General features: G+C 46.4%; 9 non-coding genes and 5 pseudogenes across 9 annotated transcripts; all 14 read left to right on the plus strand.

Moving 5' to 3' along the window:
* The first annotated feature begins 5,241 nt into the window (after positions 1 to 5,241).
* On the plus strand, positions 5,242 to 5,364 carry LOC115538354 (uncharacterized; annotated as a pseudogene).
* A 426-nt stretch (positions 5,365 to 5,790) lies between these two features.
* LOC115538353 (uncharacterized) lies at positions 5,791 to 5,910 on the plus strand (annotated as a pseudogene).
* A 413-nt stretch (positions 5,911 to 6,323) lies between these two features.
* On the plus strand, positions 6,324 to 6,442 carry LOC115538391 (5S ribosomal RNA). Its single transcript, XR_003975288.1, has one exon. It is a non-coding gene; the product is annotated as a 5S ribosomal RNA (ribosomal RNA).
* Positions 6,443 to 6,864: 422 nt separating this feature from the next.
* LOC115538313 (5S ribosomal RNA) lies at positions 6,865 to 6,983 on the plus strand. Its single transcript, XR_003975222.1, has one exon. It is a non-coding gene; the product is annotated as a 5S ribosomal RNA (ribosomal RNA).
* Positions 6,984 to 7,409: 426 nt separating this feature from the next.
* Positions 7,410 to 7,529, plus strand: LOC115538339 (5S ribosomal RNA). The gene has a single exon (XR_003975246.1). It is a non-coding gene; the product is annotated as a 5S ribosomal RNA (ribosomal RNA).
* Positions 7,530 to 7,962: 433 nt separating this feature from the next.
* On the plus strand, positions 7,963 to 8,085 carry LOC115538356 (uncharacterized; annotated as a pseudogene).
* Positions 8,086 to 8,505: 420 nt separating this feature from the next.
* LOC115538351 (uncharacterized) lies at positions 8,506 to 8,624 on the plus strand (annotated as a pseudogene).
* A 426-nt stretch (positions 8,625 to 9,050) lies between these two features.
* On the plus strand, positions 9,051 to 9,169 carry LOC115538314 (5S ribosomal RNA). The gene has a single exon (XR_003975223.1). It is a non-coding gene; the product is annotated as a 5S ribosomal RNA (ribosomal RNA).
* A 419-nt stretch (positions 9,170 to 9,588) lies between these two features.
* Positions 9,589 to 9,739, plus strand: LOC115538347 (uncharacterized; annotated as a pseudogene).
* Positions 9,740 to 10,161: 422 nt separating this feature from the next.
* LOC115538392 (5S ribosomal RNA) lies at positions 10,162 to 10,280 on the plus strand. The gene has a single exon (XR_003975289.1). It is a non-coding gene; the product is annotated as a 5S ribosomal RNA (ribosomal RNA).
* Positions 10,281 to 10,701: 421 nt separating this feature from the next.
* LOC115538394 (5S ribosomal RNA) lies at positions 10,702 to 10,820 on the plus strand. Its single transcript, XR_003975290.1, has one exon. It is a non-coding gene; the product is annotated as a 5S ribosomal RNA (ribosomal RNA).
* A 421-nt stretch (positions 10,821 to 11,241) lies between these two features.
* Positions 11,242 to 11,360, plus strand: LOC115538395 (5S ribosomal RNA). The gene has a single exon (XR_003975291.1). It is a non-coding gene; the product is annotated as a 5S ribosomal RNA (ribosomal RNA).
* Positions 11,361 to 11,780: 420 nt separating this feature from the next.
* On the plus strand, positions 11,781 to 11,899 carry LOC115538397 (5S ribosomal RNA). The gene has a single exon (XR_003975293.1). It is a non-coding gene; the product is annotated as a 5S ribosomal RNA (ribosomal RNA).
* A 421-nt stretch (positions 11,900 to 12,320) lies between these two features.
* LOC115538398 (5S ribosomal RNA) lies at positions 12,321 to 12,439 on the plus strand. Its single transcript, XR_003975294.1, has one exon. It is a non-coding gene; the product is annotated as a 5S ribosomal RNA (ribosomal RNA).
* Positions 12,440 to 12,486: the final 47 nt, after the last annotated feature.

Genomic DNA, 12,486 nt, shown 5'->3' on the forward strand with positions numbered 1-12,486 from the left:
GGTGGTGAGGACGAGGAGGAGGGCATGGGCGCGAGCATGGACCGGGACGGTGCCTCTGGGGGGGAGGAATTCCCCACGTTGTTGGAGGAGGAGCTCACCTCGGGCCAGCCTGCGGACCTGAGGGGAGAGCGGAGCGAGGGCCTGCCGCGGCGGAAGGGAGACAGGAGCGCGAGAGGCAGAGGTGAAAGACGGGAAGGGGTAAGAATGTTTGGGGATGGGACGGGGAAAACTATACTTAAAATGACTTGGGGCAATGATGAGGTGGGTGAGAGTGGGGATTTTGTTGATAATACTGGGAGGGAGGGGAGCTCGGGGAGTGATATGGACATGGAGGAGCTAAGGGAGGCGAAAAGAAGGCTGTCCGCGGGGCAAGAAACGGAGGGGAGGGGGAAGAAGAACAAGAATTGTTAATTTTTTGATGAAGGTTAATGTGCTAGCTGGCTCTTTTTCGTTGGTTTTTCCTTATTTTATTTTTATTATTTATGGCTTTGGTTATCTTTTCCCTGAATGCGAACGGTTTGAGAACTGAATATAAAAGAAATGCCATATTGGACATAAGAGCTGATATTTTGTGTTTGCAGGAAACTAGGTGGGATGACAACCTACTGAATATGAGTAGAAAGCAGTGGAAAGGCCAGATTTATGTTTCTGAAGGGACTCCCAGGGCCAGGGGAGTGGCGATATGCTTTAATAGTGCTAAAATAACGGGGATTAATTTAGTTCATAGAGATTTAGAGGGGAGGTTGTTAGTTGTTGATTGTGTTTATGAGGGGAGGGAACTTAGAATAATTAATTTATATGCACCCAATGGGGAGAAGGAGAGGAGGGTTTTTTTGGCTGGTTTGAATGTGTGGTGCAACCCTAACTGTATGATTGTGGGGGATTTTAATGTTATTTTGACTCGGTCTGATTTGTCGAGGAACAATACGTTTAAAGGGGACAGCACTAGGCGAACCCTTAGGGATTTGATGGAGAACTATCAATTGGTAGACATATGGAGAGTCCTACACCCGTGGAAAAGGGTTTTTTCAAGGAGGCAACTTGTTGCTAATACTCTGAAACAGAGTAGAATTGACTTTGTGTTGGTACAAAGTGGTAATGTTAAATTAATTAAGAGTGTGGAATACATCAATAATACTTGGAGTGACCACGCGGGGATTAGGTTAGAGGTGGGAGGGAGGGGAGGGAGTGTTAACCAGAGGCCTTGGTGCTTTAATGCCAGCTTTTTGGGAGATGCTGTGTTTGTGAAGAGCATGGGGTTTTTTTTGAAGAGAATGATGGATGAATGGAATGATGATGCGAATATGAGTGTGTGGTGGGAGAGTGTGAAAATAAGAATTAAAAACAAATGTGTCAGGTATGGTATAGAAAAAAGGAAAAGGGAAAATGCAGAGGAGGTTCATTTGAGAAACAACTAAATGAGGAAATTAAACTGTTAGATGAGGAGGGTAATATATGTACGGAAAAATATGTGGATTTAAAAGAAAAATTGAGTGCCTTAGAGGTAGCGAAGTGTAGAGGGGCTGCTATTAGAAGCAGGATTCAATATATGTATGAAGGGGAAAGGAGCACAGCCTTTTTTCCTGGGTTTGGAAAAACAAAAACAAAATAAAACGGAGATAAAGGAAGTATTAGATAATAATGGTCAAATAATAACTGATAAGGAAGAGATATTAAAAGTAGTTAGGGATTATTATGAGTGTTTATTTAAAAAAGATGCATGTGATGAGGATAGTGTGGGAGAGGCCTTAGAGGCACTGGAGAGGACTTTAAGTAGAGAGGATAGTGCTTGGTGCGATTGTGAATTTTCTGTGCAAGAGATTTATAGTGCTATTGATGGACTAAACAAGAATAAGAGCCCGGGGAGTGATGGTCTGACAGCCGAGTTTTACGTCGGCTTTAAGGGAATTCTGGCTCCGGTGGTTGAAAAACTCTGCAAGTATGTGGAGAAAACAGGCTGGCTCCCGGAGAGTATGGGATTAGGCATAATTACGATTTTTTATAAAAATAAGGGTGATAACAAAAAATCTTGATAACTATAGGCCAATCAGTCTACTCAACACTGACTATAAAATAATTGCTAAGATACTTGCGAATAGAATGAGGGAGGTAATAGGTTCAGTAATAGGTCCAACTCAAGCGTATAGCATTCCGGGGAGGGACATTGGGGATTCGATAATAACAATAAAACAGGTAGTAAGAGATATGGAAGGGGTGGGGAGGATTGTGGCTGGGGATTGATTTAAACAAAGCGTTTGATAGGGTGGATCAGGATTTTTTGGGGAGGGTACTGGAGAAACTTGGATTTGGGACTAAATTAAGGGGGTGGGTGGGTTTGCTCTATGGGGGGGGCTAAGAGTAAAATTAAGTGTAACGGTGCTCTGACTGACTCTTTCGATGTCAAGAGGTCAGTGAGGCAGGGCTGCCCAATGTCAGCACTGCTCTACAGCATGGTGGCGGAGCCGTTGGCGGCTTTAATTTTGAATGATAAAAGAGTGTGTGGAATAGGTAAGGGAAAAAATTAGTTTAATGCAGTATGCGGATGATATTAATGTAATGGTTAAAAGTGAGAATGATGTTGATATAGTTGTTGAAACATATAGCAACTTATGAGAGGAGCTTCAGGAGCAAAATTAATATGGAAAAGTCTGAAATAATGGGGATGGTAGGAACAAAGACCTAAATACAAATGGGGAATTCAAAGTAGTGGAGAGAATAAAAGAAAAAGTGCTCGGAGTGTATGTTGGTAGTGATGAGAATGAATGCGATGATTTGACGTGGAAGGAGGTTATTGGGCGTATGCAAAAGACCCTGAATATGTGGAGGGCTAGGGGTCTGCTGTTGAGGGGAAGGGTGGCAGTCACCAATGCTCTAGTGTTGTCGCAGGTGAACCATGCCTTGAGCACTTGTGCGCTTCCGACTTGGGCTGAGCAGAAGATTGCTAAAGTCGTTAGAGACTTTATTTGGAGGAGCAAAGCAGCCAGTATAGCGCATAGAACGCTGATAAGGGTCAATGATCAGGGTGGGCTAGGATTGATGGACGTACTCGCAAAAAGAAACTGCGTTACGAACTAAATTGATAGGCAAATTTAGGGATGCAAGTCGGGAGGCGGCCTGGAAGGGCCACTTCAGCCAGTTGGCTGAGCACATTTGGTCTCTTAAGTAATGACAATTTGTTTGCAGACGCAGAACGCAGCGGCATATGCACATCTGCCGCGGTTCTTCCAGGAGGTGCTCAACGCGTGGGTTCCTGCTGTTTGATAAGACTACACTCGTATGCGAGTCAAAGAGCGTCTGTGATGAGGCTGCCGTTCCTCTCCAGCCCATATTTTAAACAGGGGGGGCGGAGGGGTCATCAAGAGCGTGGCTCTTGAGAGGGCGGGGCTGAAGCGGGTGGGAGATCTAGTCGACAGGGGAGGGAGATGGGATAAAGAAAGAGTGATTAGGATAATGAGAGGGAAGGGGGATAACATATAGGAGGGGAGTGATTGTGAAAGGTGTTGGAGAGAGTGGAAGAGTGGTGTGATGAGTTGAATGGGGGGGACGGGTTTAGAAATAAGGGGAGGGTTTGGGCAGGATGATGCGGTGGGAATCTTCCTGTGCCTGGGGGGGGGAGACACACGCCATTACTGATGTCAAAACACAGATTTGGTATAAGCATGCATTGACACATAGAGTGCAAAAACCCACATGTGAGAGTAAATGGGCAGACACATATCCGGACATTACACCCAACATTTTGTGGAAGTACATTAACACTACCGCACACACCGCATGCATATTTGATCTTGATTTCAAGATAAGGCACAGGAGGATTTTCACATGCATCATCCTGCACCAATGCACAGGGGAGTGTATGGGAGGAACGTGTATGGTGTGTGAAAAGTGGGGATGAAGACGTGAATCACATTTTTGTGCATTGTTGCGAGCTAGCGGGAATTCTGGGGAAAAAATCAAGGGGCTGCTGGGAGGGTGCAGTGTGGGGAGACTGCTGGAGTGGAACGGGGGTGGAATGGTCTGTACTCTTGGAGTGAGTAGGACAATATAGAAATTGGAAAATGATCAATATGATCTTTGGATTCGCAAGGAGGGCGATTTTTAACAGACGCAATTTTGCGCTGTATGAAAGGAGAAAGTTGGATGCATGGAGGCTGTTTGTGAATGAATGGAAAAGACACTTACGAATGCTGTATGTTGTGGACGAGGCTTTGTTTGTGAGTATGTTTGTAGAGAGCGCGGGAGTATGTGGTGTGAATGAGAATGGAATTGTATGGATGACTGAGCAGGGCAACCGTTTGGGGTTGATTTGGGTGGTTTAAAGGGGGTGACTATTTTTGGAGGTGGGAGAGTGGGTTTTTTTTTGGGGGATTTTGGTTTTGTGTGGTTTTTTCGAATGAGGGGTGGTTTAATTTTTGTGGGTAAATGGTCGAGGTTAAAAGGATTCTGTGTTTGGCTGTTTGGGTTTGTGCTTTGGGTTTGAGGGGCGGTTTAATTTTGAGGGTAAGTGTATTCGGGAAAAGATATTGCTTTTGCTGTGTGGTTCTTATTTTTAATTTAAAAGAGAAAGTGTGTTTAGTTAATTGTTTGTGCGGTTTCTGAGGGTGGTTTAATTTGTGGGACTGTTTTTCATTTACTTTTATTGATTTACGTATAAATGAATGCGTAATTGTATTAAATGGAATATATTTTTGATAATAAAAAAAGATAAAAAAAAAGGCACGCCCGATCTCGTCTGATCTCGGAAGCTAAGCAGGGTCGGGCCTGGTTAGTACTTGGATGGGTGACCGCCTGGGAATACCAGGTGCTGTAAGCATTATACTATTTCAACTCGAGCTCATTGGATGCAATGGCCTACCGTGCGCTGATCTTTAGCGCCCACTGTTTTGGAGAATTTAAGCAACATACAGACTCTGACGACGTCTCCTCAAACTCTATTTGTGAAACATGTGGACAGTGTAGTGACGTAGCAGAGAGCTGCAATGACGGCGGTCCACCTTAGTCCATCCCAGGTTTTGCAACGCTACGTTTCTTCAAAAGATCACGCAAACGATGACGCCCAAGCAGTGTAATTGCATTGCGTTCAAATATGTAACTCTGAGTCTGGAATAAACGTATTCATTCATTCATTATGGATCTAATCATTGTTTCTGTACGAAGTTCCCGTCTCTGGCCACGGCAGCGCTCTCACTCCTTACGTCCTCCTCCTGTATAAAAGCTAATATGGTCAAGTCTATAGGATATGCTTACGGCCATACCCACCTTGAGGCACGCCCGATCTCGTCTGAATCTCGGAAGCTTAAGCAGGGTCGGGCCTGGTTAGTACTTGGATGGGTGAACCGCCTGGGAATACCGGTGCTGTAAGCATTAATACTATTTCAACTCGAGCTCATTGGATGCAATGGCCTACCGTGCGCTGATCTTTTAGCGCCCACTGTTTTGGAGAATTTAAGCAACATACAGACTCTGACGACGTCTCCTCAAACTCTATTTGTGAAACATGTGGACCAGTGTAGTGACGTAAGCAGAGAGCTGCAATGACGGCGGTCCACCTTAGTCCATCCCAGGTTTGCAACGCTACGTTTCTCGTCTAAAGATCACGCAAACGATGACGCCAAAGCAGTGTAATGCATTGCGTTCAAATATGTTCTCTGAGTCTGGAATAACGTATTCATTCATTCATTATGGATCTAATCATTGTTTCTGTACGAAGTCCCGTCTCTGGCCACGGCAGCGCTCTCACTCCTTACGTCCTCCCCCTGTATAAAGCTAATAGGGTCAAGTCTATAAATTGCTTACTGCCATATACCACCTTAGGCACGCCCGATCTCGTCTGATCTCGGAAGCTAAGCAGGGTCGGGCCTGGTTAGTACTTGGATGGGTGACCGCCTGGGAATACCAGTGCTGTAGCATATTATACTATTTCAACTCGAGCTCATTGGATGCCAACTGCGCTGATCTTAGCGCCCACTGTTTTGGAGAATTTAAGCAACATACAGACTCTGACGACGTCTCCTCAAACTCTATTTGTGAAAACATGTGGACGTGTAGTGACGTAGCAGAGAGCTGCAATGACGGCGGTCCACCTTAGTCCATCCCAGGTTTTGCAACGCTACGTTTCTTCAAAAGATCACGCAAACGATGACGCCCAAGCAGTGTAATGCATTGCGTTCAAATATGTAACTCTGAGTCTGGAATAACGTATTCATTCATTCATTATGGATCTAATCATTGTTTCTGTACAAGTCCCGTCTCTGGCCACGGCAGCGCTCTCACTCCTTACGTCCTCCCCCTGTATAAAAGCTAATATGGTCAAGTCTATAAATGCTTACGGCCATACCACCTTAGGCACGCCCGATCTCGTCTGATCTCGGAAGCTAAGCAGGGTCGGGCCTGGTTAGTACTTGGATGGGTGACCGCCTGGGAATACCAGGTGCTGTAAGCATTATACTATTTCAACTCGAGCTCATTGGATGCAATGGCCTACCGTGCGCTGATCTTTAGCGCCCACTGTTTTGGAGAATTTAAGCAACATACAGACTCTGACGACGTCTCCTCAAACTCTATTTGTGAAACATGTGGACAGTGTAGTGACGTAGCAGAGAGCTGCAATGACGGCGGTCCACCTAGTCCATCCCAGGTTTTGCAACGCTACGTTTCTTCAAAGATCACGCAAACGATGACGCCCAAGCAGTGTATATGCATTGCGTTCAAATATGTAACTCTGAGGTCTGGAATAACGTATTCATTCATTCATTATGGATCTACTCATTGTTTCTGTACAGAGTCCCGTCTCTGGCCACGGCAGCGCTCTCACTCCTTACGTCCTCCCCCTGTATAAAAGCTTATATGGTCAAGTCTATAAAGGCTTACGGCCATACCACCATAGGCACGCCCGATCTCGTCTGATCTCGGAAGCTAAGCAGGGTCGGGCCTGGTTAGTACTTGGATGGGTGACCGCCTGGGAATACCAGGTGCTGTAAGCATTATACTTTTTCAACTCGAGCTCATTGGATGCAATGGCCTACCGTGCGCTGATCTTTAGCGCCCACTGTTTTGGAGATTTAAGCAACATACAGACTCTGACGACGTCTCCTCAAACTCTATTTGTGAAACATGTGGACAGTGTAGTGACGTAGCAGAGGAGCTGCAATGACGGCGGTCCACCTTAGTCCATCCCAGGTTTTGCAACGCTAACGTTTCTCTTCAAAAGATCACGCAAACGATGACGCCCAAGCAGTGTAATGCATTGCGTTCAAATATGTAACTCTGAGTCTGGAATAACGTATTCATTCATTCATTATGGATCTAATCATTGTTTCTGTACAAGTCCCGTCTCTGGCCACGGCAGCGCTCTCACTCCTTACGTCCTCCCCCTGTATTAAAAGCTAATATGGTCAAGTCCTATAATTGCTTACGGCCATACCACCTTAGGCACGCCCGATCTCGTCTGATCTCGGAAGCTAAGCAGGGTCGGGCCTGGTTAGTACTAGGGATGGGTGACCGCCTGGGAATACCAGGTGCTGTAAGCATTATACTTTTTCAACTCGAGCTCATTGGATGCAAATGGCCTACCGTGCGGCTGATCTTTAGCGCCCACTGTTTTGGAGAATTTAAGCAACATACGAGACTCTGACGACACGTCTCCTCAAACTCTATTTGTGAAAACAATGTGGGCAGTGTAGTGACGTAGCAGAGAGCTGCATATGACGGCGGTCCACCTTAGTTCCAATCCCAGGTTGTGCAACGCTACGTTTCTTCAAAAAGATCACGCAAAAACGATGACGCCCAAGCAGTGTAATGCATTGCGTTCAATATGTAACTCTGGTCTTGGAATAACGTATTCATTCATTCATTATGGATCTAATCATTGTTTCTGTACAAGTCCCGTCCTCTGGGCCACGGCAGCGCTCTCACTCCTTACGTCCTCCCCCTGTATAAAGCTAATATGGTCAAGTCTAAAATGCTTACGGCCATACCACCGTAGGGCACGCCCGATCTCGTCTGATCTCGGAAGCTAAGCAGGGTCGGGCCTGGTTAGTACTTGGATGGGATGGACCGCCTGGGGAAATACCAGTGCTGTAAGCATTATACTATTTCAACTCGAGCTCATTGGATGCAATGGCCTACCGTGCGCTGATCTTTAGCGCCCACTGTTTTGGAGAATTTAAGCAACATACAGACTCTGACGACGTCTCCTCAAACTCTATTTGTGAAACATGTGGACAGTGTAGTGACGTAGCAGAGAGCTGCAATGACGGCGGTCCACCTTAGTCCATCCCAGGTTTTGCAACGCTACGTTTCTTCAAAAGATCACGCAAACGATGACGCCCAAGCAGTGTAATGCATTGCGTTCAAATATGTTACTCTGAGTCTGGAATAACGTATTCATTCATTCATTATGGATCTAATCATTGTTTCTGTACAAGTCCCGTCTCTGGCCACGGCAGCGCTCTCACTCCTTACGTCCTCCCCCTGTATAAAAGCTATATGGTCAAGTCTATAAATGCTTACGGCCATACCACCATTAGGCACGCCCGATCTCGTCTGATCTCGGAAGCTAAGCAGGGTCGGGCCTGGTTAGTACTTGGATGGTGACCGCCTGGGAATACCAGGTGCTGTACGCATATACTATTTCAACTCGAGCTCATTGGGATGCAATGGGCCTACCGTGCGCTGATCTTTAGCGCCCACTGTTTGGAGAATTTAAGCAAACATACAGACTCTGACGACGTCTCCTCAAACTCTATTTGTGAAACATGTGGACAGTGTAGTGACGTATGCAGAGAGCTGCAATGACGGCGGTCCACCTTAGTCCAATCCCAGGTTTTGCAACGCTACGTTTCTTCAAAAGATCACGCAAACGATGACGCCCAAGCAGTGTAATGCATTGCGTTCAAATATGTATGCTCTGAGTCTGGAATAACGTATCATTCATTCATTATGGATCTAATCATTGTTTCTGTACAAGTCCGCGTCTCTGGCCCACGGCAGCGCTCTCACTCCTTACGTCCTCCCCTGTATAAAAGCTTAATATGGTCAAGTCTATAAATGCTTACGGCCATACCACCATAGGCACGCCCGATCTCGTCTGATCTCGGAAGCTAAGCAGGGTCGGGCCTGGTTAGTACTTGGATGGGTGACCGCCTGGGAATACCAGGTGCTGTAAGCATTATACTTTTTCAACTCGAGCTCATTGGATGCAATGGCCTACCGTGCGCTGATCTTTAGCGCCCACTGTTTTGGAGAATTTAAGCAACATACAGACTCTGACGACGTCTCCTCAAACTCTATTTGTGAAACATGTGGACAGTGTAGTGACGTAGCAGAGAGCTGCAATGACGGCGGTCCACCTTAGTCCATCCCAGGTTTTGCAACGCTACGTTTCTTCAAAAGATCACGCAAACGATGACGCCCAAGCAGTGTAATGCATTGCGTTCAAATATGTACTCTGAGTCTGGAATAACGTATTCATTCATTCATTATGGATCTAATCATTGTTTCTGTACAAGTCCCGTCTCTGGCCACGGCAGCGCTCTCACTCCTTACGTCCTCCCCCTGTATAAAAGCTAATATGGTCAAGTCTATAATGCTTACGGCCATACCACCTTAGGCACGCCCGATCTCGTCTGATCTCGGAAGCTAAGCAGGGTCGGCTCGTCTGATCTCGGAAGCTAAGCAGGGTCGGGCCTGGTTAGTACTTGGATGGGTGACCGCCTGGGAATACCAGGTGCTGTAAGCATTATACTTTTTCAACTCGAGCTCATTGGATGCAATGGCCTACCGTGCGCTGATCTTTAGCGCCCACTGTTTTGGAGAATTTAAGCAACATACAGACTCTGACGACGTCTCCTCAAACTCTATTTGTGAAACATGTGGACAGTGTAGTGACGTAGCAGAGAGCTGCAATGACGGCGGTCCACCTTAGTCCATCCCAGGTTTTGCAACGCTACGTTTCTTCAAAAGATCACGCAAACGATGACGCCCAAGCAGTGTAATGCATTGCGTTCAAATATGTTAGCTCTGAGTCTGGAATAACGTATTCATTCATTCATTATGGATCTAATCATTGTTTCTGTACAAGTCCCGTCTCTGGCCACGGCAGCGCTCTCACTCCTTACGTCCTCCCCCTGTATAAAAGCTAATATGGTCAAGTCTATAATTGCTTACGGCCATACCACCTTAGGCACGCCCGATCTCGTCTGATCTCGGAAGCTAAGCAGGGTCGGGCCTGGTTAGTACTTGGATGGGTGACCGCCTGGGAATACCAGGTGCTGTAAGCATTATACTTTTTCAACTCGAGCTCATTGGATGCAATGGCCTACCGTGCGCTGATCTTTAGCGCCCACTGTTTTGGAGAATTTAAGCAACATACAGACTCTGACGACGTCTCCTCAAACTCTATTTGTGAAACATGTGGACAGTGTAGTGACGTAGCAGAGAGCTGCAATGACGGCGGTCCACCTTAGTCCATCCCAGGTTTTGCAACGCTACGTTTCTTCAAAAGATCACGCAAACGATGACGCCCAAGCAGTGTAATGCATTGCGTTCAAATATGTAACTCTGAGTCTGGAATAACGTATTCATTCATTCATTATGGATCTAATCATTGTTTCTGTACAAGTCCCGTCTCTGGCCACGGCAGCGCTCTCACTCCTTACGTCCTCCCCCTGTATAAAAGCTAATATGGTCAAGTCTATAATTGCTTACGGCCATACCACCTTAGGCACGCCCGATCTCGTCTGATCTCGGAAGCTAAGCAGGGTCGGGCCTGGTTAGTACTTGGATGGGTGACCGCCTGGGAATACCAGGTGCTGTAAGCATTATACTTTTTCAACTCGAGCTCATTGGATGCAATGGCCTACCGTGCGCTGATCTTTAGCGCCCACTGTTTTGGAGAATTTAAGCAACATACAGACTCTGACGACGTCTCCTCAAACTCTATTTGTGAAACATGTGGACAGTGTAGTGACGTAGCAGAGAGCTGCAATGACGGCGGTCCACCTTAGTCCATCCCAGGTTTTGCAACGCTACGTTTCTTCAAAAGATCACGCAAACGATGACGCCCAAGCAGTGTAATGCATTGCGTTCAAATATGTAACTCTGAGTCTGGAATAACGTATTCATTCATTCATTATGGATCTAATCATTGTTTCTGTACAAGTCCCGTCTCTGGCCACGGCAGCGCTCTCACTCCTTACGTCCTCCCCCTGTATAAAAGCTAATATGGTCAAGTCTATAAATGCTTACGGCCATACCACCTTAGGCACGCCCGATCTCGTCTGATCTCGGAAGCTAAGCAGGGTCGGGCCTGGTTAGTACTTGGATGGGTGACCGCCTGGGAATACCAGGTGCTGTAAGCATTATACTTTTTCAACTCGAGCTCATTGGATGCAATGGCCTACCGTGCGCTGATCTTTAGCGCCCACTGTTTTGGAGAATTTAAGCAACATACAGACTCTGACGACGTCTCCTCAAACTCTATTTGTGAAACATGTGGACAGTGTAGTGACGTAGCAGAGAGCTGCAATGACGGCGGTCCACCTTAGTCCATCCCAGGTTTTGCAACGCTACGTTTCTTCAAAAGATCACGCAAACGATGACGCCCAAGCAGTGTAATGCATTGCGTTCAAATATGTAACTCTGAGTCTGGAATAACGTATTCATTCATTCATTATGGATCTAATCATTGTTTCTGTACAAGTCCCGTCTCTGGCCACGGCAGCGCTCTCACTCCTTACGTCCTCCCCCTGTATAAAAGCTAATATGGTCAAGTCTATAATGCTTACGGCCATACCACCTTAGGCACGCCCGATCTCGTCTGATCTCGGAAGCTAAGCAGGGTCGGGCCTGGTTAGTACTTGGATGGGTGACCGCCTGGGAATACCAGGTGCTGTAAGCATTATACTTTTTCAACTCGAGCTCATTGGATGCAATGGCCTACCGTGCGCTGATCTTTAGCGCCCACTGTTTTGGAGAATTTAAGCAACATACAGACTCTGACGACGTCTCCTCAAACTCTATTTGTGAAACATGTGGACAGTGTAGTGACGTAGCAGAGAGCTGCAATGACGGCGGTCCACCTTAGTCCATCCCAGGTTTTGCAACGCTACGTTTCTTCAAAAGATCACGCAAACGATGACGCCCAAGCAGTGTAATGCATTGCGTTCAAATATGTAACTCTGAGTCTGGAATAACGTATTCATTCATTCATTATGGATCTAATCATTGTTTCTGTACAAGTCCCGTCTCTGGCCACGGCAGCGCTCTCACTCCTTACGTCCTCCCCCTGTATAAAAGCTAATATGGTCAAGTCTATAATTGCTTACGGCCATACCACCTTAGGCACGCCCGATCTCGTCTGATCTCGGAAGCTAAGCAGGGTCGGGCCTGGTTAGTACTTGGATGGGTGACCGCCTGGGAATACCAGGTGCTGTAAGCATTATACTTTTTCAACTCGAGCTCATTGGATGCAATGGCCTACCGTGC

The sequence above is a fragment of the Gadus morhua genome, unplaced genomic scaffold, assembly GCF_902167405.1.
Source record: "Gadus morhua unplaced genomic scaffold, gadMor3.0, whole genome shotgun sequence".
Classification (NCBI taxonomy): Eukaryota; Metazoa; Chordata; class Actinopteri; order Gadiformes; family Gadidae; genus Gadus; species Gadus morhua.